The 26,904-nt window shown below is 41.2% G+C and overlaps 1 long non-coding RNA gene across 2 annotated transcripts in view; it reads right to left on the reverse strand.

The window, feature by feature from the left end:
• Positions 1-26,637, reverse strand: part of LOC115506384 — a 55,858-nt gene extending 29,221 nt beyond the window's left edge. The window contains exons 1-4 of one of the 2 annotated variants that reach the window (XR_004343169.1): positions 26,501-26,637; positions 21,246-21,444; positions 15,731-15,792; positions 13,023-13,223 (exon numbers count right to left, since the gene is read on the reverse strand). This is a non-coding gene — a long non-coding RNA (uncharacterized LOC115506384). The remainder of the gene's footprint in view (positions 1-13,022; positions 13,224-15,730; positions 15,793-21,245; positions 21,445-26,500) is intronic. The other variant, XR_004343168.1, reaches the window with a different exon arrangement.
• Between the last annotated feature and the right edge of the window lie 267 nt (positions 26,638-26,904).

Consider the following 26,904-nt stretch of genomic DNA (forward strand, 5'->3'; position numbering starts at 1 on the left):
TCCATAATTGATACCAGAGTGAAAGAGTTTGCAGATATGAAACAGTTACATGGTCAGTTCCTGTCTTTTCTATATTACATCCTCCCAGGGCATTGTACTTAAGACTTTTAAAATAAATAGGCATTTCTCTTCCTCTGCACTGATAAAGGTGAACAGATAGTGAAATGGGCCAAATAATGGAAAGTCGACATAATTTGTCCCCAGACAGTTTAGCAAGTTCATAGATGAAACGTTAAACCCCACATAGGCCCTCATCACATCTCTGACTTTGGACCACTGATTAGATGAAATTGAGGAGAGAAAGGGTGTTTAATTGTAGACTGTCATGGCCCTGAGCTCTTCACTATAAAAGGAACATTCCTGTCTGCTGAAGCTGTTGTAAATAAATAAACAGACCCTTGTGCATGGAACCAGTCTGTTCTTTTGTTTTCTTAAACTCAGAGTCAAACCACAATATCTGACTAGCACCTTCTAATGAGATTTGTTATTATTTTTTTAATGCAAAAATTTTACACTTGAACTATTAATGTGCTCCTTTAAGAAAAATACAGACTTTTTTTTTTATTGGGTTTGGAAGGGGCCTACATGTTTTTCAAAGTTTGGACAGAAGGAAATGTTTACTTTTCAGTTGAACATACCTAAATTGAAAAGGACTCAATAAAATTCCCATCCTGAGGCTATGGAAATAAATATTAGCATTTTATTATAAGCAGATCCCATGTTTTAGTTCAGTGAACAAAGAGTGACCTTACTTGGCAACTGGCTGTCCTTCACAAGTATCTCCAGAAAGAAGGACTTCAGAAACAAAAATCTCTTCATTTTTACTAGACTCTATCAACCTACAACTGGCTGATGGTTACTAGCCCTAGAAAACTGGTAAATCCCGTCAATTATGTTAGGGTCAATTCAGTCAATTGTCTTGGAGGGTTCACTGGGCAGTCACCCTGCCTGAAGTTGGACGCTCAATAGATACTCCAATGAGGGTTATGTTTGTTTGTTTTTGCTGAGATTTTCATAAATGGTTTTCCATACAAAAATGATTGTTTTCACATTCTAACTCTGAGACTTGACTGCTCATTTCTCTGCACATTGGAGAACGTCTTGCCTGTGTCGTCCTGTACTCTCTGCTTACCTCGTGCACTGGTGGAGACCTTCTACGCCACACACACCTTCTTTGGGGGTCTCAGCTTTTATAAAAACCTGTCAACCTTACCCTCCCTTCAGCTGAATGTAGAAGTCAATGTGTTGGCTCTCTGGGGCCTGTTTTCTCATTACTCTTTTATTTCTGCACCAAACCTAGACCACGTTGTTTTTGTTTTTGTTTTCCTACATTGAAATTACTTTTCTGAACTCAGTTTGTGTAACATGCCCTAGTTACACCTTGAAGAAATGCTACAACTGATCTCATGCATATTATTGGGTTTACTATAAGAATATTGAGGAAGGTAACAGGGTATTATTACATGAAAGAGAAACTTCTTTAAAAGATCTATCCATAGGAGACATTTGTCTCGGATTTCGGATACCGAGAATTAAAAAGATTTTGCTTATGGTTCCCTCTTTGTAGCGGCTGCTAAAAAGCTCAGAGTCAAATTTTTGGACCACCTCAAGCAAGCACACATGATTTTAGGGCATGTGTTTTATGCACTAATTTCACTGATAGCTTTATTGTTATCTTTCTACCATTATTTTTCTACAAATTCAGTTTCTACTCATTATCTTATTTCATTGTACATATTTTTGGACTTTAAATCCTTTAGGACTAGATTTGGTAAAAATAAAGAAATAACTCAGAACTACATTTTTTTTGGAGGGGGAGTTTAGAATTTTTTTAACGTTTATTTATTTTTGAGAGAGAGAGAGAGAGAGAGAGAGAGAGAGAGACAGAGCACGTGCAGGGGAGGGGCAGAGAGAGAGGGAGACACAGAATCTGAAGCAGGCTCCAGGCTCTGAGCTGTCAGTACAGAGCCCCTGCAGGGCTCAAACCCACGAACTGGGAGATCAGGACGTGAGCTGAAGTCGGAGGCTTAAGCGATGAAGCCACCAGCTGCCCCTTTTTAGGGGGTTAGAGCTAAAGGAAATGTGCACAGGGTGCAATCTCAGTGGCACGAGGTGACTCCGCCGTTCATGGCAGTGGTTGGGCCTTAAACAGCTTGGCAGGGAGCAGACTGTGACCCTCACAAAAAGGGACAGGAGTAGAAGGACAATAAAATCGCAGGTGCTGGGTGATAGCAGATAACGTAAGAACCAGCCTCCCTCCTCAATAGAAAACTTTCTGGAAATAACTGGAGGTGGAGCTTTCCAGTGGGAGGTGCTGAAATTGTAGGTGGGAAAAGGAGTCAGGGGTTTACACATAATTGCTGTTTGCACAGATTTATTTTAAGCCCCAAATTGGAGTGGCCTAAAGAGACAAAAGTTAGGTTGCAAATGAAGTAATTCATGATGAATTTTGAGGGAAACCCTGTCTTCACCAGTCTGCTATGATTGATGACTGAAACGCCAGGATTTAAACTTATCCCTGAGAACGAAGGTTGTGTCTTTTCAGGAGTCTTTTGTTAACGATCAGGTGGGTCTGAGGTAACAGATTTGCTGTGGGAATCAGCCCATCAGATTGTTTCACGTCTGAGAGGGGCCATGAAAGAAAATGTGGTAGAGGACGGTGTGAATCTTCCCCCGTGTCGGACATGGGCCAAGGCAGGGGAGGTGGGAGGCGGTCCGGCACTGGAGGAGAGAAGACACGCCATGAGAACAGAACACAGAATTTTTAGTATCTGGCTTAAAAACCATTCTAGAAAGGAGAAGGCTAGAGGTTGTATGCCAGGGAAGGTAGTCCTCAATTTTGACTTATTTCTGCTAACAGTGCTCAACCTCACTTTCACTGACGGTGATGCTCACTTAGCTCAACTCGTTACTGTCTTCCCCCGCTCCTTTATTTCCCCTACCTTTTTTTATAGGAGGTTCTGGGACCTCATGGCTATTTTTGCCCCTACTGACAACACTTTGGGATCCCACACAAACACTAACAGTAGCCAAAGCATAAAGATGTCTTTCCTGCCTCTGCACCAAGCACCACCTCTCCTTCCCGGTTGTGGTTCTTCTCAAGAAGAGTTGGACTCACATGCCTGAGAGTTTTCTTTACCTGCCCTGGTGGCGGGAACAGTATTTCCTAGGTTTGTCCCTATACCGGTCACCTCTATGGGAATCTAAGACCCAGACCTCCCCACCTGAGAAGGTGAGGGAGGCATCCTCAGTCACGCTGCTATGGGCTTGGTTCCCTGGGTACTTCCTTGGAGTCACCCTGTGCCCCTGCCTGGATGCCCTGAGTCCCACCCCAGCTCACACACCTAGCTCTACACTTGTCGGGACGGGCCCACACGAATGCCCCCAGGACCCCATGGAGACTTGGGGGTCACACTACCCTTGGTCTTTTCTGCTTTCAGCCCCTTGTCCCTGGGACTCAGATACAAGTCCATGAAGTCTGACAGACTACCCATATCAGAACAGGCACAGACTTCTCTCCAAATAAGAGCTTGAGCTCCACAATCAGTTCTCCCTGATAGAAGACTTGCGTTTTCCTTTGAAGCTTTAACTACAGGATATAGGCCCAGCTCTGGGGATGTATCGGAACCATGAATCAGAGCCACAGGCAACTCCATTTTCCCAAGGGCTAAGAGGGATGTACTTCTGGTCCTGCGTTGCAGGACTGATGTGGGCCGGATGCACTGACCACAGCATTCCCCAATATGTGGCCAGTCCTACCTCGAGCTTTCATCTTTTGTGAATCAATTTGCCAACTTCTTATCGTGTGTTATATAAGTGGTTAAGAGTCCTTAAAATCCTAGCAATCTGATGTGTGGGTCATACACATGTTCTATAAGTAGTGTCAGAAGTCCAGCTATTCAGAAAGGAAATCTGTTTATTTGTAATTATTTGTAAATGAGTCCCCGAGGTTCTGGAAAGGCATATATTAACTTTAAAGGACAATGGGCAGAGGCTGGGCACATCCACGAGATACTCTTAGCATCGAACAGCATGAAAGCTCTTGCTGAATTATTATCTCACTTTCTGCTTTCCGACGGTCTCAAATGGTTCTGTTTCTCTGAGAAAGTAATTAAGTTGCCATTAGTATTTAATGATTATGGTTTCATTTTTGCTCCTTTGACTCCTAAGCCTCTGGTGATGTGGTCTTGCCCAGTTACTGCTGACACAGAGTCTAGAGTGTTCAAAGTCTGAGGAGTTTCTCTTATGAATTTGAACATGGGTTGTCCACATTGCTGGGAACTCAGGAAAGCCAGGTGTTCTCTATGAAGGGGCACCAGACTATTTCCTCGAATGACAACAGAGCTAAAGCAATGACTCTGTAGGAGTCTCACCTTTGGGATGTTCTGGAAAGCAACTGATACTAGTCCCTCAAGTGACAAGCTGCCTGAAAAGTGAAGGAACGCGGTGGTCATTCAGTATCCTTTCGGGCTTCCTGCAATCTTCTGACTCTAATAGTGGAAGAATTCTCATGAGTCATTATTATTTAAATGATGGAAACTGTTGCGTGTCATTTGAGGAAATAAAGCGTATCAGCGGGGTATTAGTCAGTAATACATTGTCTCTAAAATTCCATCTGTTAAATGCGCAGTTAACATTTCTTTTATAGTTGGCATTTGTCAGGAATTCTCTGCAGGTACCTGTAGTAAGTATGCATTTGATGTAGTACAAACCTATTAACTGTAACTTATTGTTACCTGGGATTTAGATGCATCAGTATTTACACGATGTCCCTTGAAAATAATACTGAGATTCAATTCCAAATCCTATCCTAGAGGATTCAATTAAAAAATAACTAAATTAATAAATTTATAAATAAAATTAAATAATTTTTATCAAATTACTAAATAATTTAAATAAAATTAATTAATTAAATAATAATAAATTAAAAGATAATTTATAATCCCACAGTTTATGGGGAACAGGGAGGGCTGATCCTGGGTTCCAGAAAGCCCTTTGTTTGCTCAACACTGTGAAGATTATGTTTGAAGGGAGAAGATGGAAATGGGGCAAGAATGATTTTCTCTACGTAATAAAGTGGGGGGGGGGTGGCGGAGGTTGAGGAAGGAAGCCAGGAGTGGCCTGGTGGGGAGGACAGAACCTTGGAGATTCACCTGTTCAATGAAGAGTTTTAGAGTGGTTTCTTTTGCAGTGTGGGGTTGATCTTTCTTTTCCATTTCTCATGTGAAACCTTCAGAAAAGTCTTTAGTTGTAAAAACTAATGTTTTTAGTCCGAACACAATGTTTCTGGGACTTGTGAAGATGCCGAGTTGAGAAATGAGGTTGGCACAAAGCGGAAGGGACGACGCATGGGTACCGCTGAGCCTTAGGCACGTCTCAGAACAGGTGATGGCACCTTGTTCTGTGATCTGTTGCTGCTGCTGCTGTCTGGTGGGGGGCTCCCAGGAGGGCAGGAGGCCAGAGATGCTGCCCAGGCTGTCCCACCGTTGCTCAGGACCCGGCTGGTGGCTTCCGCCAGCCGAGCCTCAGACTTCTCCCCTTGCAATTTCAGCTGCTACGCATCCCTCAGCCTTTCTGTGCATGAAGGCGCTTCTCCAGCAATCTTCCGAATTGCTTTTGCATATGGGCTAGTCAGACATTCAAGCTCTACTTCTAACTTCAAACAGGTCACACTGTGGATGCACATATGAATGTCCCGACGAAGCAACAGTCTAGGAAGTTTCATTACAGCTCTGATTTTGACTCCCTGATGATTGTACTTCGAACGGGAAGTGATTTCTGGCTCTGCCTTAGCTGCCTTGGAACGTCACTCATGAGCTGCCCTGAACACACCGCAAAGCTGCGAGTTGTTTTCTTGTTTGTTTCGTCAAAGCTGCACCTGTTTTCTGTACTGAAAATAGTGCCTCATGGATCTAAAGCCAAACCCAAGCCCGAGGCAGGAAACAAACAAACCAACAACGACAACCAGAAAAGACACTGTTACTCTGGTATTCTGGTGGTGAGTTTATGTTGTCAATTTTTTCCAGTTATCAGATCTTGCAAGTTGTATTTTCTTTTATAGTTCAACATGTACGTTTCACTTAATTATGGTGGGTAATTACCGTCTATTTTGCCTGTGGGCAAGTTCTTGAGCGGACATTGTGTCTTCACTTCTCTTGAGTATAAACCAGGAGTGGAATGGCCAGGTCACGTGACAACCCCATGTTTCACATTTCGAGGAGCTGATTGTTTTCCAGAGTTTCTGCATCTTTTACATTTTCACCAGCGACATAGGAGGGTTTCAGTTTCTCCACGTCCCTGCCAACATTTGTCACCCATCTTTTGTTATAGCTTTCCGGTAGGTGTGAACTGGGGTCTAATTTTGGTTTCGGTTTGCATTTCCCTGATGGCTAGTAATGTTGACCATCTTTTTATGTGCTTATTGACCACTTACGTATCTTCTTTTAGGAATTTTTTTTTCAAAATTGTTTAAATTGGCTTGCCTCTTTATTATTAAGTTTTAAGAGTTTTTTATGTGTTCCGTAAACAAGTCTCCTATTCAATATATGATACGCGAAATGGGTCAGGAAGTGTTTCTTTGTTTCTTCTTCTATGTTTTTGGAAACGCTTGTACTTTGGAACACTTTGACTTTGGAATGCTTTGGAACTGGTACCAGTTCTTCAAATATGTGGTAGAATTCATCAGTGAAGCCATTTGGTCCCAGGCTTTTTATTGTGGGAAGTGTTTTTGACTACTAATTCAATCTCTTTACTGATTATGGGTCTATTAGATTTTCTATTTCTTTTGGGTCTTTTGGTAGTCTGTAGGTCTCCTACAATGTGTCCATTTCATGTATGTTGTCTGATTTGTTGGCAGGCAGTTGTCCATAGTATACCTTTTTTTTTTTTTTAAAGCTTATTTATTTTGAGAAAGAGAGATTGTGTGAGTGTGAGTGGGGGAGGGGCAGAGAGAGAGACTATCCCACGGAGGCTCCACACTGTTAGCTTGGAGTCCGATGTGGGGCTCAGACCCACCAACCGTGAGATTGTGACCTGAGTGGAAATCAAGAGACGGACACTTAACTGACTGAGCCACCCAGGCACCCCCATAGTATTCCTTTACAATTATTTTTATTTATGTATTGGTAGCAATATTTCCTCTTTTATGTTTAAAAAAATTTTTTTTAAGTTTATTTATTTATTTTGAGAGGGAGGAAGAGCACAAGTAGGGGAGGGGCAGAGAGAAGGAGAGACAGAATCCTAAGCAGGCTCACGCCATCAGCACAGAGATGCGGGGCTTGAACCCACGAACTGTAAGATCATGACCTGAGCCGAGATCAAGAGTCAGTCACTTAACCGACTGGGCCACTCAGGTGCCCCTTTCTTTTATGTTTTTATTAATTTGAATCTTCTCTTTTCTTCTTTCTTTCTTTCTTATTTTTTTTTTTTAACGTTTATTTATTTTTGAGACAGAGAGAGACAGAGCATGAACAGGGGAGGGGCAGAGAGAGAGAGACACAGAATCTGAAACAGGCTCCAGGCTCTGAGCTGTCGGCACAGAGCCCGACTCGGGGCTCGAACTCACAGATTTTAAGATCATGACCTGAGCCGAAGTTGGACGCTTAACCGACTGAGCCACCCAGGCGCCCTCTTCTTTCTTAATCTAGGTAAAGTTTCACCAATATTTTTGATCTCTTCAAAGAACCAACGTTTGGTTTCACTGACTTATTGTTCTTACACTGTTTTATTTATTTCACTACTAATCCTTATTTCCTTTCTTCTGCTTGCTTTGTGCTGTTTTTTCTTCTTTTTCTAGGGACAGAAGGTGAAAGATAGGTTGCGGATTTAAGATCTTTTTTCTTGTTTTTATGTAGGCCTTTGCAGTTGTGAATTCCACCCCCCACCCCGCCACCCGAAGCGCCCTGCCCTACAAGTCAGCTGGGGTGAAGGTGGTCAGAGCCCCGGAGCATTCCTGGCATGCTGTGACTGGGAGTCAGCCTCTGCCTGTCTGTCTGAGGAGGAGGGACCAGGTGGGGGAAGGGAGCCCTGACCTCTCAGCTGTTCTCAGCAGGAATTTAGCTTTTTCATCTTACAGTTGGTGGGGATGAGAAATGCTGGCAGACTGCCTCTCCTGGTGAGATACTACAATCCTTCTTTAGGAGTCGAGGAGGAAGGGAGAACTGTCTTCTCGGCCTCATCCGCCCAGAGTGGGGCTTCTGTCAAACTTAGCTGGCAGAGGGCTGGGAGTGGGTGGGTTATAGCTCAAGTGCACACTGTCATTTTTCCTATAAGTTTCAGGAGATTTTCTTGACTAAATCGTGATTCATTTGCTGTATGCCCTTGGGAAATTCCCAGAGACTTAAAAGTTAGAAGAATAATTGTCATGAACTTTGCTTGGGTTGGGTCCATGGAGGTGCGTATGTTTTCATCCCAGAAATGGAACTCCAGAAACTGCTTTTTAGAATTTTCATTTTGCTTTAAGATTGTATAAAATATTTATAAGTTTCCAAAGTCAAATCTACAGAACAAGATATCTTCAAAAAAGGACTAACTTATGATCCCTCTACCCTATTTCATCCTTCATTCTTTGGAAACCATTAAAATGTTCTTCCTGGGGCGCCTGGGTGGCTCAGTCGGTTAAATGTCCGACTCTTAATTTTGGCTCAGGACATGATCTCATGGTCGTTGGGATGGAGCCCCACGTCGGGCTCCATGCTGACAGCTGGGAGCCTGCTTGGGATTCTCTTTCTCTCTCTCTCTCTCTCTCTCTGCCCTTCCCTGCTCTCTCGCTCTCTCTCAAAATAAATAAATAAACTTTAAGAAAGTGTTCTTTTTTCTTTTAAATGTGTAAGTGAATATGTTCTCCAGAAAGGTTTATATTTTTGTTCTCAAGGTTGTCTTTATACTATATATAAAACCTTTAGTGCTCTCTTTTTTGGTTATTGCCTATTTTTTTCCCCACTAGGAGCAATATTGAAATTAGCCAGTGTCCTCATATTTTCTCTTCTCTTCATCTCCATACCATCTGATTTGATGTAGTGTCCTTTTACTACTTAATGCCTAGAAATGAAGTTACTCTACTGTCATATACTCTGGCCATTCTTCCATCAAGCTTCGATGGTTGTAACATAACCAGACTGCATTACTAAATACTATTCTATCTCACAACCATTATTGAGTATTACGTCAATGTATCCCCTTCCATATTGGTAGTCTGAAGCTAATTATGTAATAAATTGACAGGGAGAATTTGTCAAAACCATATTCCTGGAATTCAAAGCCATCAGTACATGGTTCTTAAACTTGAAGATCCATTTAGTGGAATACAAAATTCTTGGCTTGAATTTTCCTTTTTGCATATTTTAAAATATCATGCCATTGTCTTCTAGCCTATGGTGTTGCTCCTGAAAAGTGAGACGGCAACTGATTTTCTTTACTTTCTTACTGACTGACTTGGTATTTTTGCTGAATACCCAAAGGTTTTCTTTTTTTCCTTTTGAAGACTGTGGGTTCCTGGAATACATGTCAGTATTGACAGCTGTGGGCCAATATTCTCAAGCATCCAGGTTAGGCTCAAGTCTTTTTTCATTCAGGAAAATTTGCTTAAATTACAGATTTATTTGTTCTCATCTATTACTTATTTCTTTGGGGACTCCTATGTGTATATTGGGTCTTCCCTTCTGCCTTCAAAAATGACATTTTTGGTTTTAAAAATATTTGTTCTTTCAATTTTATAACGCTCTTTTAGGGCATTTTGTATTGTGTTTATTCCAGTTTGCATGATTTTTCTTTATTTTGAAAAAAATGTTCAAATAAGTAACTAAATAAATAAATGTGGTTTTTGAGTTCCGACAACTTCTTCAAATATTCCTTTTCTCCAATCACTTTATTTCCACATTTTTCCAATTCTGATTTATGCTATTCTTTAATACTTTCTACAATTATGTTAATTTTTTTTTAGTTCATATTGAGACATTAGGTAACAGTTTTATTTGCTCTCTGGGCATGTTTTTCTTTCATTGATTGTAAGGATATTCTTCCTTCCCTTGCTTCCTCCCTCACTTTTTTCTTTCTTTGTAATAATAATAACATTGTATAGAAATTGACTATGATTCTTTCCTGTTGCTCATTTTTTTTTCTTTTTTTGAGAGAGAGAGAGAGAGAGAGAGAGAGATCGTGCATGGTGGGGGGGGGCGGGGGAGGCGCAGAGGTGGGGAGAAAGAGCAAGAGAGAGGAAAAAATCTTAAGCTGTCAGCATGGAGTCTGACACAGGGCTCCATCCCACAACCCTGAGATCATGACCGAGCCGAAATCAAGAGTCAGCTGCTCAACCAACTGAGCCACCCAGGCGCCCCTCTGTCGCTCATTTTTAAGTGATAGGAGTTTTTCTGTACTTTTAAGAAGGCAGGGGTGGGCCAGGATATATTTCTAGCTTCATAGCTCTAAAGCTCCTTGGTCTGTTCTTTCTATGAAATAATTAAGACATGGCCTATTCTCTGAGCTCTGTTTCCTCTGCTCTCTTTCCCCCCATGTTTATCCGGATTTCTCTTTTCTTTGCCCTGATGTCCTGCAACCTAGATTGTCATCGATTTCTCCTTAGTGAGAGGTCTGCTCTAGAAGTGAGCTCAGGATTACAAGTTTTGTGAATTCCAAGGACCAAGACCATTTTGGCACCTGCTGACCTTTCCTCAGGCTCCCTTGCTCTCCTCCATGAACGAAATTTGTAGACTCCTCTGACAGTCTTTTCATGCTTAGAGAGTACCTGCTGGTGATTTTGGATCCCCCTTTTCTCAGGGTACTCGGATGCCCCATTTTGCTCTTTCCATTTCCTCCCACATGAGTGCAGATGCCAAGTGGGTCTTATCATTGGTGGTGGTTCTTCCCCACTTCTCATATTTTGGGGTTCTTATCAGCTAGTTTTATTGTGGATCCTTATATTATTTTGATACATTCTTACAACATACCCTCATATTTTTAGATCCTTATTCTTTGGTAGTGTGGTTTTACCTAATGAATTCACCATTTGTATTCACCATATGAATAAGTATGTGGCTGCCTTGAGCTGCTTAGACCACGCCTAGTAATCATTCTGTACTTTTAAGGCTTGATGTGAATCACAGAATGCTGCTTCTGACAGTATAACAGACTATCTAGGGTTTTACTCACAGTGGGAAGGCCTCTGAATTCGCTTAAACCTGATGAGCTGGTTTATCTAAAGTTCGTTGTATTTGAACTTTATCTCTGAGCCACTTCTAAAGAGCTTCAGAAGGGAGAAACAAGAGTTTAGGATCATTCCATCTCTGTGGTAAAAAAATATTTTCCAACCTAGTAAATTAATGTTCTTACCCTATGAAATTCTTAGCCTTTTGAAATCACTGGTTTTTAAATACCCATGCCTTGATCCTCTATTAGAAATACAATCTGCAAAATTCTTAACTGTAAAGGTATTTGATGATCTACTTTCAAGATAAGTCTAAAGCTATAAGCAAATCTCATCTATATGAGGAAAGAAATCACAGTTGAGTCATGGTCAATGTTTCGTGATCAGAACAGAGGCTTGGAATTTACAGTGAGTTCCCAAAGTCAGTTTTTGGTTTTTTTTTTTTTTAAATATGTGTACGGGTTTAAAAACAGTGAATATTTTACTGAACTGCTCTTGTATAAATCTGGGGCATATCCTACTTTAGGAAGTTGTTCTGTAGTAAAATACAAGACTTGGAGCTATTTAAAAAAAGACAATGCCCTAGTATTGCTGAAAGTTTCACTTGCTCAGGGACAGAATAATTGACGGGATTTAAAAAGTCGCAGTCATGGCTTTGACATTTCTAGTTTCTCTGGTCCAACCGTTAACTACTGTAAATGTTTAGATTTTTCTGTGCATTTCCTCATCAACAAGTAAAAGCTTTGATCTCTATTCCATGTGGAATCACATGGGTAGAGAGAAGAAATGGGATATATTGAAATAAAACAGAAAAGAGAAACTATAAAAATATTTGCTTCTGTGTGTTTTAAATTGTTGAGTTCACACATCACAAGAAATTTGGTTTCTTTGAAGATTTAAACACTGGCAACTCAATAGTCTACAAATAGATTATTTCATTCCATTCAGTGTTTTGTAGAATTTTTTCCTTTAGAAATATTGAACAGGGGTGCTGGCTGGCTCAGTCAGAAGAGCATGTGACTCTTGATCCCTGGGTTGTGAGTTCGAGCCCCCACGTTGGGTGTAGAGATTACTTAAATAAATAAAACTTAAAAAAAAACTAAAAAAATAAATACAAAGCAATTTCCAGCTTGGTCCCCAAATTATTCAGTGCCATGTCTCCCATGGTCCTGCTCTCTATTGGAGCAGAGACTAAAGGGAAGTCAGGGGAAGTATGATTCATGATCTCTGCACCTCTGCGAGCTTCCGGCAACACAAGAAGGAATATGATGGTGAGAGGAGAGAAGCAAGGGTGCAAACGAATAGTTCCCCACTGAGGAAGTCCTGAGGCCCTCTTTTGAGATCACCTTCAACCTTGTGCCTTGGGAGTAGAATTTTCCATTATATTCTCCACTTAGCACATTACCATCCATACACCAAGTAGGCACACAATGAATAAACGAATCAAAATGCTTCCCAGTCAGATAGAATTCAAATACTGCTTCCTCTATAAAGCCCGCCTTAATCCTTAGTCTGAAATCATCTCTAATGCTTCCCTTCTCTGACCACCCATGGAGTCCTGCATGAGGCATGTTTCTTGGTGTTGGCTAACTTCAGAGCTCACCCTAAAGGCTTTACCAAAGTATAAGGTTGTGGGGAATTCTGTTTCTCATTGGTGGCTGCTCCAATGTATTTATCCCATCCCAAAGACTCTTTTTACAGTATGACTGACCCACCCAGAGATGGGGCTGCTGGGGTTATAGTCCCTCCTCTGGAAACAGGACAAGATTTGTGACTATCTCAACTGGCCCCGTGGGGTATGACTGAAGGGATCCCATGTGACTTCTTAGGCTGGGTCACAGAAAGGTTCGAGCTCCTCTCCTACGCCCTCCATGATGCTTACCTCAGAATCCAGAGCTATGATGTAAGGAAGCCTGGGACTGGCCAGATCTGTGACCCAAGGCCAGAATCAACCACTAGATGTATGTGAGTAAATCTTCTGGTGATTTCTGCCTCCAGACTTTGAGTGTTCCACCTGAGGCCGCAGGCATTGCAGAGGAAAGGCATGTCCAACACGTCCTGCCCCATTCCTGATGCGTGGACACTGTGAGAGAGGACAAAGGAGTATTGTTTTCAAGTCACTAAGTTTTCTGTGGATTCATTTTGCACCAATAAGTAGATAGCCAGTACAAACATGAGGGTTCACGTGTAGATGTTTTTTCATTTTCTCCCCTTTTCCTACTCCTAACTCCTAACTTCTGTAGCAACCAGGATGATGGTCTGCACACACAGCGGAAATCACATTTCTTTAGGTGATTATGAGAATTCAGTAAGATTGCACGTAAAAGGATCTGGCAGGATGTTCAGTAATATGACGTAACCGATCAATGTTAACTGAAATTGCTACACGATTCATTTATTTTCTAGCTTCACTGAGATACAACTGACACATGACATTGTGTAACTTTAAGATGTAGGTGTTGACTTGATAAACTTGTATTTTGCAAAATGATTGCTACGATCACAGTGTCAGCCAACATCTCCAACATGTCATATAATTACCAGTTTTCCCTTTTGCAGGTGAGACTCTTCAAGATTTTCTCTCTTAACAACTTTCAATAGAGAAGAATACAGAATTATTAGCTTCAGACTTACTCATCGTATAGCTGGAAGTCTGTACCCTTTGACCAACATTTCTCCATCTCCCCCACTGCTCAGCCACTGGTAACCACCCTTCTACTCTCTGTTTCTATGAGTTCAGTAGTTTTAGGTTCCACATAGAAGTGATACCATACAGGCTTTGTCTTTCTCTGATTTATCTTATTTAGCTTCATGCCCTCAAGGTCCATCCATATGGTCGCAAATGGCAGGATTTCCTTCCTTCTTGTGGCCGAATAATATCTCGTTACATATTTCATTACAACACAACGTAATAATGCGACACATCGCATCTTCTTTATCCATTCGTCTGTTGACGGACACTTAGGTTGTTCCACATCCTGGCTACCGTGCATAGTGCTGAACTGACATGGAAGTGAAGGTATTTTGTCAAGATCTTGTTTCCATTTCCTTTGGATCCATACACAGAAATGGGATTGAAGAATCATATAGTAGTTCTACATTAAAAATTTTTGAGGAACCTCCACTCTGTGTCACAGTTTCTGTACCAATTTGGCTTTGTTTTCTTATAGCTTACTGAATTTCCTTAAAGCTGCTATTTTGATTTATTTGTCTGGTAAACTGCAGATCCTCATGTGTTCAGTTTGCTTACAGGAAGCTTATTACGAGCTTCTGGCAGTGTTACATGACCTTGATTGTTCCTGTTCCTTGAACTTCTGCGTGGCTATCCTCGCGTCATCTCCTCCAGTCTTTACTGCCATCTCGAAGGCAGCCAAATTGGTTTTTTGCTGCAGCAGTGTGCTGGCACTTCTTCTCTGTAATCGTGGACTTCCCCAAAGGCTCTTTCGTGCACAGGCAATTGCCTAAGTCAGTGTTCTCCAGGAGCTTCTGGACCACAGCTAAGAGGGGCTGAAGCCAGTTAAGGTGCCATTACAAGATCCACAGCTAGGACCAAGGTCCGTCTGCCTATTGCCTGATGAATTGATAGGTGAGACTTGTCCTGGGTCCCTTAGCAGGTGGTGTTGGATGCCACAGTTACCGCAAACACACCCTTGCCCATGGATGCTGAACTTTTGCTGTCGGGGCGACAAAAATGAGGGACATCTTTTGCCATCACGATACTGATGTAACTCCTCTTACAAGTAAATTACGACTTTGCTTCCTCTGCATATCACGTCTGCCCGACCAAGAAGGAAACAGTCTATTCACATCAATCCAGCAAAGGCAAGTCTCGTCTGTTAGTAAATGCTAACCAAACCAGTTGTACAAAACAGCAGTTACTTGATTAAAACTTCCATTTCTTATCCGGCTGTTCTATGTTATGTTTATATCCCTACTCTGTTCTGTCTCCCATTCCCTTTCCTTGCCCTTTACATTCTCAGACCATTTTTAAAATACACATTGGATTGGTTTATTTGGTTAAAGCCTCTGGAAGGTTTGATTAGAATTTCTCAAATGGCTAGTTGAAACTGCATCCCATTTCTCTTTTGGCACCCTGGTGCAGGAAATGGTCTCAAATCACGCAGGGCTGGGTAGAAACATGAGGGCCCTCTGGGCAGGCTAATCATTTGCTGACCTTTCAAATGGATATCCATGAGATATTTGTTACATGTTTATTTAGAGGTGAGGCTATAGAAGGTTGTCGGCAAGGCCTGGACAGCTGGCCTGGGTATGTGCCTGATCTGGCCGTGCGGTCTGTTCTAATCGGCTATTATCTCCGTCCTCCCCAAACTGTATTCGCCACGAGGAGGTCAGCCTGCCCAAATAGAGGGTGTTTCGGTGTTCTGTCATAGATACACAGAACATACTCTGTGCCGGCTTCTTGTTTTGTGTTGTTTTGTTTTTGCGGAAGACATCAACTTTATGAAGACGGCAGGTCCCTTGGTGCGTAGTGTAGCAAGGACTGCAGAACTGGTATCAGGAAACCTGGGCACTTGGTTTCTCTGTGCTCCTCTCAAATGCCTTCCAAATAAGAATGTTGGATAAAATTACCTTAAAAGATCATGTCTGTTACATTATTGCATCTCTTGGGCCTATGGAGCTGCATGATAAGTCTGTACAGAAAAAAAAGGGAGAATACATAGGAGTTACGAGGGAAATTGCAAGGAATTAACCTATATCCTTTAGGTAAGTTAAAATATCATTCTGATTTATAAAAACTCTATGCGATCCAGAGCTAATACTGTAAAGATTTTTTATAAAATCTTGGGGAACTGGATCAGTGAGTAATAGATCACAAACCACAGGATTCACGAAAGAAATGAGAGCTTAACCAGCCATTGCCGTGTTGATCAAAGCACTGTATAATTTTTAAAGATAATAAAATGTGAATGTTTCTATGAATGAAATGTGATGATGTCACCGCAGCAAATGCATTCCTAGGTATTATGTATATACTTCTCAAAAATTTGTAGTCTGGGGGGCGCCTGAGTGGCTCAGTTGGTTAAGCATCTCACTTTGGCTCAGGTCATGATCTTATGGTTTGTGGGTTTCAGCCCTGCACCAGGCTCTGTGCTGACAGCTCAGAGCCTGGAGCCCCGCTTTGGATTCCGTGTCTCCCTCCCTCTCTGCCCCCTCCCCTGCTTGTGCTCTGTCTTTTTCTGTCTCTCAAAATGTTAAAAAATAATTAAAAAAAATTTTTAGTCTGATGTTGCAAATACATAACGGAAAATTTCATCCAGAAAATAATTTTTATGATTATGAATACTCATTGTTTTCATGGAAGAGAAGTTTACTTGTTGACTGAATTACATTTATTGAGAAATAAGTAACAACATAAATGATAACAGAATGACAATGCAGTCATTAAATAACAGATGCCCAACAGTTAATCTGCCAAAACACCAGCTGAAAATCAGACAATGAAGTAAAAGAGATGAGTTCCAATAAAGAGAAAACTTTTCTATGGAGGAATTGGGTGCGAGACATTCATAGTTTGGTTCTGCAAAAGCTTCAGGCAACGCAAAGTACAAAGACGAAGCCAGAATTTCAAGCGTAGAAAGAGACATTAGGTACCTACCTACATTGAACTATTTACTAGAGTGCCCTATTTATACATAGATACTGGTTATTATTATTATTATTTTTTTACTGGATTAGATCTAGGATTTAATACTTATGAGAGATTATTATGGCTTAAATAAAATGTTGCAGAAGTTATTTCTCTCGTTCTGAAGATTTTCTTATTGATTTCATTTTCTTTCACCTCCCTTCTTTTTCTTCCCTTTCTTGTAAGGGTGCTTTTTCTTATTTAAACTGCAGCGCTGAGGTGAGATATAGGGCGTAGAGAGAATGCTGATTATTTTACAGTAGTTTGAAGTTTCTTTCTGCTGTTCATTTTTAGAAAGAAACGTATGTCATTATATTCATCAAAATTAAGCAGTATTATGGAAAATAACTGTCAAATTATCACCAAATTGTGTCAGGTTCCCACCAAAAGCTGTCAGGTTCAAGGAAGTCAAAGAAAGGTGGAAGAACTGTTTAAATTGCAAGAGTCTAGAGAGTTGGCAGCTAAATGCAACGAATCATCCTGGATTTGATCTTGGACCTCTAGACAATTCTTTTCTCCAAATGGAATTATTGTAAAATTTGACAAAATCTGAATGGGTCCTGTGGATTAGACAGTCATGCTACATCAGTGTTTATTTCATTATATAGTTGGTGGTGCTGTGATTATATAGAATAGTGTCTTTGTATTTTAGGAAATATACATCAAAAAATATCTAGAGTCACGTTTGCAATTTATTTTCAATTAGTTCAGAAAAAAATTACACATATGTGTGTGAGAGAGAGACAGAGAGACAGAATGAGAAAGTAAATGTATAAACTATTTACAGTTGGGAAACCAAACAAAAGGCATACAGGAATCTTTATACTATTCTTTTAAGTTTTTAATAAATTGGATGTTATGTTTTTTAAGTAAAAAAACCAACAAAAATATTTTCCACCATATTCTCCACACCTTTCAGTTATTTTATTTTATTTTTTGGTGAAAGAAAAGTCAAGATAAATTAGCAAATGCTAAAAATTAATCATCCAGCTTCTGTAAATATTCTTTGTAATTCAGGAAAATCGATTTTGGATTTGAATGATCTCATTTTCAATCACAACTTTCCAAGGCAGTTTATGGCTTTTAGCTTTGTGCTTGTGTTTTACAAGGTGTAAGATTTACGAACACTTTTCAGAACAGTTTTGCAATACAAAAATTCCTGATTTCATGTTGTTTTAAATGTATTACCCCTAAAATTGTCCTAATAAAGGATCTGCTAAACTTTAACAAAATATTAGACTTCTAGGCCATGACTATAAGCTTCATGGGAACATTGCTAAGCAAATGAGACATGGACCATGAACTTACAGAATATTTAAAGCGTTCCACCTTAGGCTGAACTTCACTCAGATTTTTATTCCATTTGCATGCACATTAAGGCTTTTATTTAGTTTGATTTTATGCTCTTAATAACATATGGGTTTTGACAATGGCAGTTTTTCATATTCCTTTCCATACCCTTCCCCACCATGGCATTAGGTTTTAGACAGCAGAATGACCTAAGCTTCTACCGACTCTCCCTGTCCTACAATGCTGTCACCCCTGGAGTGAGATAGAGAGTAAAGACAAAAATAACCAAGTAATTCAATTACAAATAAGAATCAATTAGAAAAAATAATCTTAAATTTGAAAATTTATTCACATAGTTACAAAGTTAAACATGAAATCCTTGACAAAGTTAATTCCTCCTTACCCCTGTTCTTTCCATCCTACTTGGCAGTTAGAGCTTCTTGGATGTGTAGATTGATGTTTTTCATCAAACTGGGAAATTCTGACCATTATTGCTTCAAATATTCTTTTTGTCCCCTCCTCTCTTTCCTCTCTTTCTGCGGCTCTCATTTTACATATTTTGGAATGTGATCTTTTTTAAGGTTATAACTTTAGGAAAAGACACCTAAGATATAGGACTGAGTATCCAGGTACAAATCTGTCAACACTTAACAAAACACTACTTTTTTTTTTTCTGTAGGTATTATGATGTAATGGTTTATTTTTCTATGCTATAATGTTCCATTTAAAATACGGAATGGAGAACATAAGTTAAAATTATTCCGTTCATTTATTGCTAACAAAACATGTAAGAAATTGTGCCCATGAGACTTCAGACAGAATCCATCCTAGAGTTAATGAATTGTAGTTGGACTATGCATTGAAGCAAAAAAAAAAAAAGCCTTGATTTAAAATTAAGAATTAAAGAATCACTGGGGCACCTGAGTGGCTCAGTTGGTTAAGTGTCTGACTTCGGTTCAGGTCATGATCTCATAGTTTGTGGGTTCGAGCCCCACATTGGGCTCTGTGCTGACAGCTCGGAGCCTGGAGCCTGCTTCGGATTCTGTGTCTCCCTCTCTCTCTGCCCCTCCCCTGCTCACACTCTGTCTCTCTCTCTCTCTCAAAAATAAATAAACAGTAAAAAAATTTTTAAATAAAAAATAATAAAGAATCATTTATGTTTGCACTCAGAGATTTAGGGACTTTCATTATTGCATACCGGATCATATGTTACAGTTCTCTTTCTTGTTTTTATTCATATTATATAGCATTATATCAACAGAATAATAGAAGAGTCAAGCTTTGGAAACCTTAACTTTCAAGGAAAACTTGGAATTTGAAATGAGCATGCTAATGATTTTTGAGCTCCTACAAACCGGGAAGATTTGCCTGTCGGTAGCAAAAAGTTATAGAGACTGTATTAGTGACGGTTCTCTAGAGAAACAGAATCAACAAGAGATATCTTTACATGTACATGAAATGCAGACATATGCACATTTATGTTATGTTATATTTATTATAGGAATCGATTGATGTGATTATGGAAGCGTGGGACATTCCAATCTGCCCTCTGCAAGCGGTAGACTAGGAAAGCCAATGGTGTAAGTCCTAGTCCAAGTGCAAAGGCCCAGGTACCAGGACTGCTTATGTCTGAGGGCAGGAGATGATGGATGTATCAGCTCAGCAGAGAGCAAATCTGCCCTTCCTCTGACTTTTTGTTCTATTCAGGCCCCCAACAGATTGGATTATGCCTACCTGCATCGGTGAGGTTGATCTTCTTTATTCTGTCTACCAAATCAAATGCTCATCTCTTGTGACCATGCCCTTCACGGACACACGCAAAAATAATGTGTTATCGCTCTCTGGGCATCCCTTAGGCCAGTCAAATTGACACATAAAATTAAACATTACAGAGACTAACAAAGTGTTAAATGTTAATGATATTAACTAGGTTTAAAAGTATTTTCCACACACACCAGGATGGCTAATATAAAAACAAAAACGAAACCACGATCTCACAGCGAGTGTTTGCAAGAATATGGAGATGGAGAGATTGGAAGCCCTGTGTCCCGCTGATGAGATTGCAAAATGGTGCGGCCACTATGGAAAATAGTATGGAAGTTCCTCAAAAGATTAAAAATAAAACTACCGGACAATCCAGCAATTGCACTGAATGCGTGTACTTGAAGAGATATTTGTACAGCCATGTTTACAGTATCACTATTCACAGTAGCCAAAAAGTGGTAGCAATCCAAGTGTAGGTACACTGGTGGGTAAATGGAAACACAAAATGTGGTGTATACAAAGGCTAGAATATTTATCATTCAGCCTTAAAAGGGAAGGAAATTCCGACACATGCCACAACGTGGATGAACCTTAAGGACATTATGCCCAATGAAATAAGCCAATTACAAGAAGGCAGATACTGTATGATTCCACTTACATGAGGTATCCAAAGCAGTCAGATTCACAGAGATAGTAGAAAGTTGGTTGCCAGGGGCTGGGGAGACTGGGAATGGAAAGGTGGTTTTTAATAGAGTTTCAGGTTTATGAGGTGAAAAAGTCCTAGAGATCGGTTGCCCAACAATGTGAATACCCTTAACAAGACTGAACTCTCGAAAATAAAATGCTAAATTCTATGTCGTGTGCCTTTTGCCACCATTAAAAAGAATACTCGTGTGAGTATGTTTCTGATGCTACAGGAGTCTTGTGAGATTTGCGGGAAGGGAGAATTGACATAGTTCATCCATGTTCAGAAAGGTGAACCTGCTGCAAATCAAAGGGTAGTTAAATGTTGGGACTGCGGGAGAGGATTGGGAACGGACATTTACAGTGCTCCTTACAGCACTGATCTAAGCGTGCCACACAAAGACTTCACATCTATTTGTTTCCTTTAGTTCTCCCAATAATCTTCTGAAATAGAAATTCATCTCCCCATTTTCAGAGAAGCTATCTGAGGTTTAGAAGAGGTAAGTGATTTGCCCAAGATCAAAGACCCAGGAAGAAGCAACATCTTCAAGGGACAGACGATTCACACTGTTCTAGATTCGATATTGCCGGAATTGGGGTGTGACGGACAGCGGGGTACAAACCCTGACACCCCTGCCTCAAAGATGGGACAACTCTACGGGGCGATCTGTTGTTCTAGGCACCCATCCCCACAGGGTTCAGGCTAAGTTTGGGTTTTACCTGAGGCAACAGCCAACAGTGTTAGAGTGGGACACTAGAGTTGGATCAGATCTTGGCTGGCACCGAGGACCCATCCTTGCTGGTAGCAGAGGCACCGGCACTCCCCATCATGGTGTCACTGCTAAGGCACGTGTCCACTGCAGTGGCACCCGAGCCGAAGAGATGCACCGCGGTGGAGTATGTCTGGCGTTCGAAAGGTCTGGGGGGAAATAAAACATACAAAGATGGCGGAGTTGCATAGCCACAGCTGTTGCTGTCTGGACGCCAATGATGCACGAAGAAAGAAAATGGCAGGCTCGGGGGAACTGCAATTTTTAAAGGGAAGTCTGAGAATCAGAGAGATTTTGTGCATATTTAGAGATCCCTACCACCACGCCCAAGCCCTAGCCTCCACTATCTTCAGCCACAGGGCAGAGAAAGCTCCAGGTCAGGCACAGGACTGAATTGTGAATGACAACCATCGGGGAACGCTTAATTCTCAGCTGACCTTGGTTGCCTACACCACGGTCAAGGTGCTGATAGGGAAGGGATGGAGATCTGAAACTTGAGATGGGGAGTCCGGCTAGAGTTTCCTGAACTTTCTTGCCCGTGACCTCTTGTTGTGAGATGGACCCCCGCCTGGCTCCTCTTTATTTGAAGACTGCAAAAGCCTCAAACGGGGCAAGCACTTTAAAAACAGAAGATCTGCTCCCAGCTCTCCTCTTGGACACCAGTCAATATCTAGCGTCAAGTCTCAGTGTATCCTGACTGTGAATGTGCGGGACCTGGTGGAGGAGGAAAGGGATTCTTTGCCGAAAGAGCAACCGTGTGTGCTAACATATACCAGCAGGATCCAGAAGTGTCTGCCTGGGAGTGGATCCCGGGGGTGTTGAATCAAAGCGTCAGAAGACAAATCTAGGTAAGGGAGAGGTTGTCAACATTGGGATGCTGTTTGGTAACACAGTCAACAGCACCCTGGTGAGGGCCCCAGAGGACTATTAACACTCTGTTGGGATGGCTTTTAGATGTGTGAAAAAGTGAAGACCTTATTAAACAAAGCAGAGATGCCAGAAATGCTGTGACTGGGCTCAGAGGGTCTAGTTGTTGTTAAGCCCATGATTTCACCTGGCGAAATGGGGTAGGGCATTTATTTCTTTACCGCAGGCACCAGAGTTGCTCTTAGGGAGAGAACGGCCTTTACGTGGAAGGTGAGTGATGGTGTGGGAAGAGGAAATGACTTAGCAGAAGCCGAGCAAACAGAAAAGACAGTCGAACCTTCCAGTGCAGGAAGCGACTAGGTACTCTTGGTAGCCGAGCTGGTGGCTGGGAGAAAGGAGCAAAGGAAGAAGACAGAAGGCCTTATTACCATGAGGTACTGCCATCCAGCAGTGGCTGTAGCCTCCACAGGTGGTCCTCCAACAGCTGGTATTAAGCTGTCGTCAAAGGTACCAAAAAAAATCCATCTGTCTTCCCAAACTCCCACTCACATGAATGTCGAGTGAGATGGCGTTTAATGGATACGGAGGAAGAAATCTCAATGCCACGTGAGCTAACACAGTTCTGAGCAACACAGCTCAGCAAGACATTCCCTAAGCTGAGCTAACATAGTGGCTCCAAGAACTCGATTCTGGAGCTGACTAGAACTTAAGTGCTCCTGGACTTCTCAGGGATCCCCGGGGTGGGGGTGGGGATGGAATTTTCAGTATCTGCCTTAGGGACTTTGAGGTCATCTTCCCTCCAGGAGTGGCCAGACTGCGAATGCAGTCTTGGTTCTACTAGTCTGGGGGTTCAGGGAACGGATTCTGGGGAAATCAGTGTCTCACTGGTTCTTTTCTGAAGAATGGGTTTGGCTCAGCAGGCAATCCAGTGAAGGCGTAAGTCAGGTTGCTGGAAACTGAGGGATTTAATAGGGAGGGAGGAAGGATGTAGGTATGAGATAGCTATGAGTTGTAGCAGGAAAATGGGAGAGAACCAAATGCAAATGATAAATTGACCATGGTTGGGCAGGTCGCTTAATTTTTTCCCATTTAGCTTCTGTAAAGAGAAAAATTTGCCAGGTGATGTGAGTTCACCTTATAATTCTATACTTCTAGTAGTCACTGAGTTCTGTAAATTCAGCATGCAGACACATTTGCCTTAAATCTATGTTACGGACTAAACGTTGGCGTCTCTCCAAAATACAAACATTGAAGCGCTAGCCCCAAGCATTTGGAGGTGGGGCCTTTGAGGCATAGTTAGGTTTAAATGAGGTCATGAGGTGGGGGACCCACATGTTGAGATTAGTGTTTCATAAGAAGAGGAAGAGGGGGCAGGGCTCGCTCTCTCTCCCTTTATCTCTCCCTCCCTCCCTTTGTTCACCTCCCTGTCTCTCCACTGTGTGAGGACACAGGGAGAAGGCAGCCATCTGCAAGTTGGAAAGAGAGCTCTCACTAGGAAGTGAACCCTGAGGGACCTTGATCTTGGGCTTTCTAGTCTCCAGAACTGTGGGAAAACAAATTTCTGTTGTTTAAGCGCCGCCCCACCTCAAGTCTATGGTATTAGCACGCTATGTCTTACTATAGCAGCCAGAACTAAGACATCTACTAACCCCTTCTCATTACCTCAGATGCCAAGATTCAGATGCCATGAATTTTCCCATAGTCTACTGGGCTAGAAAGTAGTCCCTGGTCCCTCAGTAGCATCAAGAAACTTGGTGATGAGGGTGCCTGGGTGGCTCAGTAGGTTAAGTGGCTGACTCTTGATCTCGGCTCAGGTCATGATCCCACAGTTTGTGGGATCGAGCCCTGCATTGGGCTCTGCACTGACAGCACAGAGCCTGCTTGGGAATCTCTCTCTCCCTCTCTCTCTTTGTCCCTGCCCATCCTGTGATGGGCTCGCTCATTCTCAAAAATAAGGAAACAAACATTAAAAAAAAAACAATTTGGTTATTAATAACCACTCCTTAGAAGCAGAATAGTGTAGAAAGACAACCCAGGATGTATAATCAGAAGTGACCCTGGCAGAATCATGATCTCATTTCTTTAATGGGAGAATAGGTACTCCTGCCTTACCAGATGTTTCTGAGGTTTAAGCACAACTGTTTGCACTACAAATAGCAAATACTTGTTACATAATTCTGCTTATTATGACTTTTATAAAACAGAAACACACACAAATACTACAAGATTTTTACAAACGGACAAATGAGACACATAAAAGTGAATTAAGTTTTCCTCTCAGGACAAGAGCGCAAAAGAAAATGCCTAAAACCAGCCCACTGTTTTTTGTCACTTACTCATCTTACTTATTTTGGATATCTGTCTTGTTTGGGTTGTGAGTTTTTCTCTTTCACGGAGTTATTTCATTTTCAGAAATAGGCCTAACACATCACAATAAAGCATAAAATACGGTCTCTTCATGATTGACTCCAACATGGCAGTGAAAGGTGAATGTCAGAGAAGAGATAAGAGGAGGGAGGAAATGAAGAGTGACCGGGAACAATGCTGGTCCGGATTTCTGACAGTTCTCGCAACACGTATTGTTTTAACTATCAGTTCTTGGGTGGAAAAAGTAGTTAGCAGTAACGTTCCCAAGAAGCAACAATTAGAAGAATGTGGCATTCAATTTTCGTTAAGAAATCAAGGGCACAGGGGCGCCTGGGTGGCTGTCAGTTAAGCATCCAGCTCTTGATCTCAGCTCAAGGTCTACATCTCAGGGCTGTGAGTTCAAGACTGGGGTTGGGCTCCACACTGAGCGTGGAGCCTACTTAAAAAAAAAAATAAGATGGAAATCGAGGGCACGAAAAGGCATATTCATACTCAATTAAACTGAGAAGTCTCTAACACACTAGTGGGACTTGGAAAGTATCGTGTCCTTGATTTGTCCCCACTGGGCAGCATATTAGTGATCGATGACATCTCCCACGTACGTATTCCCCACCCATCGCCACGCTCCTTGAACACATTTTATTCTGAAATTCACCCCACTTCACCTCTCCCTTACTCTTAATTACCAACTATTGTGGGTAGTGGTCGTTCTCATTGTAGCATGCTTTATTTATGTACGTTGGTCACAAAACTCAGATGTAAATTAAAGGAGAATCTCTTACATAGCTTTATGCCAGTTTAGCTTTCTTATTTTAGTGCTGAGAACCTACATGGGGTCCAATGGAAAGCATGCTGGTTATTATACCTCATTGCTTACATTAGTGAGGTAATATCAATAAGAAATAAATACGATGGTCAAAACGTGGTCTCAGACACAAATAGAACCTAGTAGACTTAAGAGATACTTTACACAGTGTTATATTACAAACGCAAAATACATTGGACACAATGAAGCTATAGCTTGAATTATAAATTGATTAATAATGTCACTGAAAGGAATCATGACGTATTTGCAAATGGTATCGACAAACAGAAAAATTCTGTTAATAATGATCTAAGCTTATGAGCTGAGAAGGAAAAGATAAAGCAATTGTCAGACTGTATATGGAGTTTTCCAGGATAGAATACTGTTATGTTTTCTCCCCACCAATGAAAAAGGGAAGCAGAGAAAGGGAATAACTTGTTGTTACTAAACAAGTATGCTTTGGTTTGAAAGGGCATGAGGGTTTACAGATAATGCTGAACTGTCTAGAGAAATATTTTGATTTCCATTATTGCCAAATATTTTCTTCCCAAGTACACAGGAAAGCTTCCTGCTTTAGGAAATAAAGCCCAGTGGAGAGCTACTTTTGCCCCGATGCACAGGGGTTGGGAGTGTGGCAGGGGATATGGTGGGGAGGTGCACTGTAAGACTTACACGGGTGGCCAGAAGGTGGGGCTTCTTTCTTGCATAATGGACTTGCTCACATTCTGTTTGTGATCCAATTAGACACTAAAACTTCTCCACGAAGAACAAGCCAAGTGACTTAATATGTCTCCCTGGTCAGGTACTAGCTCAAGAGGAGAGAATGAATGACTGTAACTTCCCATGCGTTTTCAGTTACATCCGTCCTGACGAGTAACTTTCAGGTCACGAAACTCTTTCATTTAAGGGCCAGTATTAGGAGATTAGGGGAGGGGCAATTTCTCTTTGTCCTTTTGTCTACACACCCAAATAAATAGTGCCTTCTCCCCCCTTTCTGTACTTGTTTTTGAAGTAAAGACATATTGACTCGGCCTTGAATTGGGGTAGTGGAGAATTGATATAGGCTGCCTGCAACATTTTCTAGTTAAATTAGTCATGCTCTCATTTTTGGAAGACACATCATATCTTGCAGGTAATGGAAATAATAATCTCTCATTTCTACTTACCAAACGAGTCCGTTTTCTTGCCATCATTTTTCAAGGAAGATTTTGAGTCAGGGGCAACTTTCGTTATTTTTCTACTCTTCCATCTGAGAGAATCTGCAATCTAGTGATGTTGGATGGAATGCCTAAACTCAGAGCAGTGCTGAAAATAAATACATACAAAAATCACCAACCAAGCACAGAAAACAGAGATCGGTCTAAAGTCTTTATTTTTACTATGGACAATGAAGATTTTTTTAATTCTAAAATTAAAACAAAATTATTGCACACAAAAGAGCAGTGAATTTAGTAAAGAAGGAAATGGCAAGAACTGTCAAGTCTGAATTTTGTCTTTTTCAGTGTCCTAAGTCACAGAATTTCATCAACCCCTCATTTAACCTTGTATCAAAAGGGGGGATACACTCTTT

Source organism: Lynx canadensis, chromosome F2, assembly GCF_007474595.2.
Source record: "Lynx canadensis isolate LIC74 chromosome F2, mLynCan4.pri.v2, whole genome shotgun sequence".
Lineage (NCBI taxonomy): Eukaryota > Metazoa > Chordata > Mammalia > Carnivora > Felidae > Lynx > Lynx canadensis.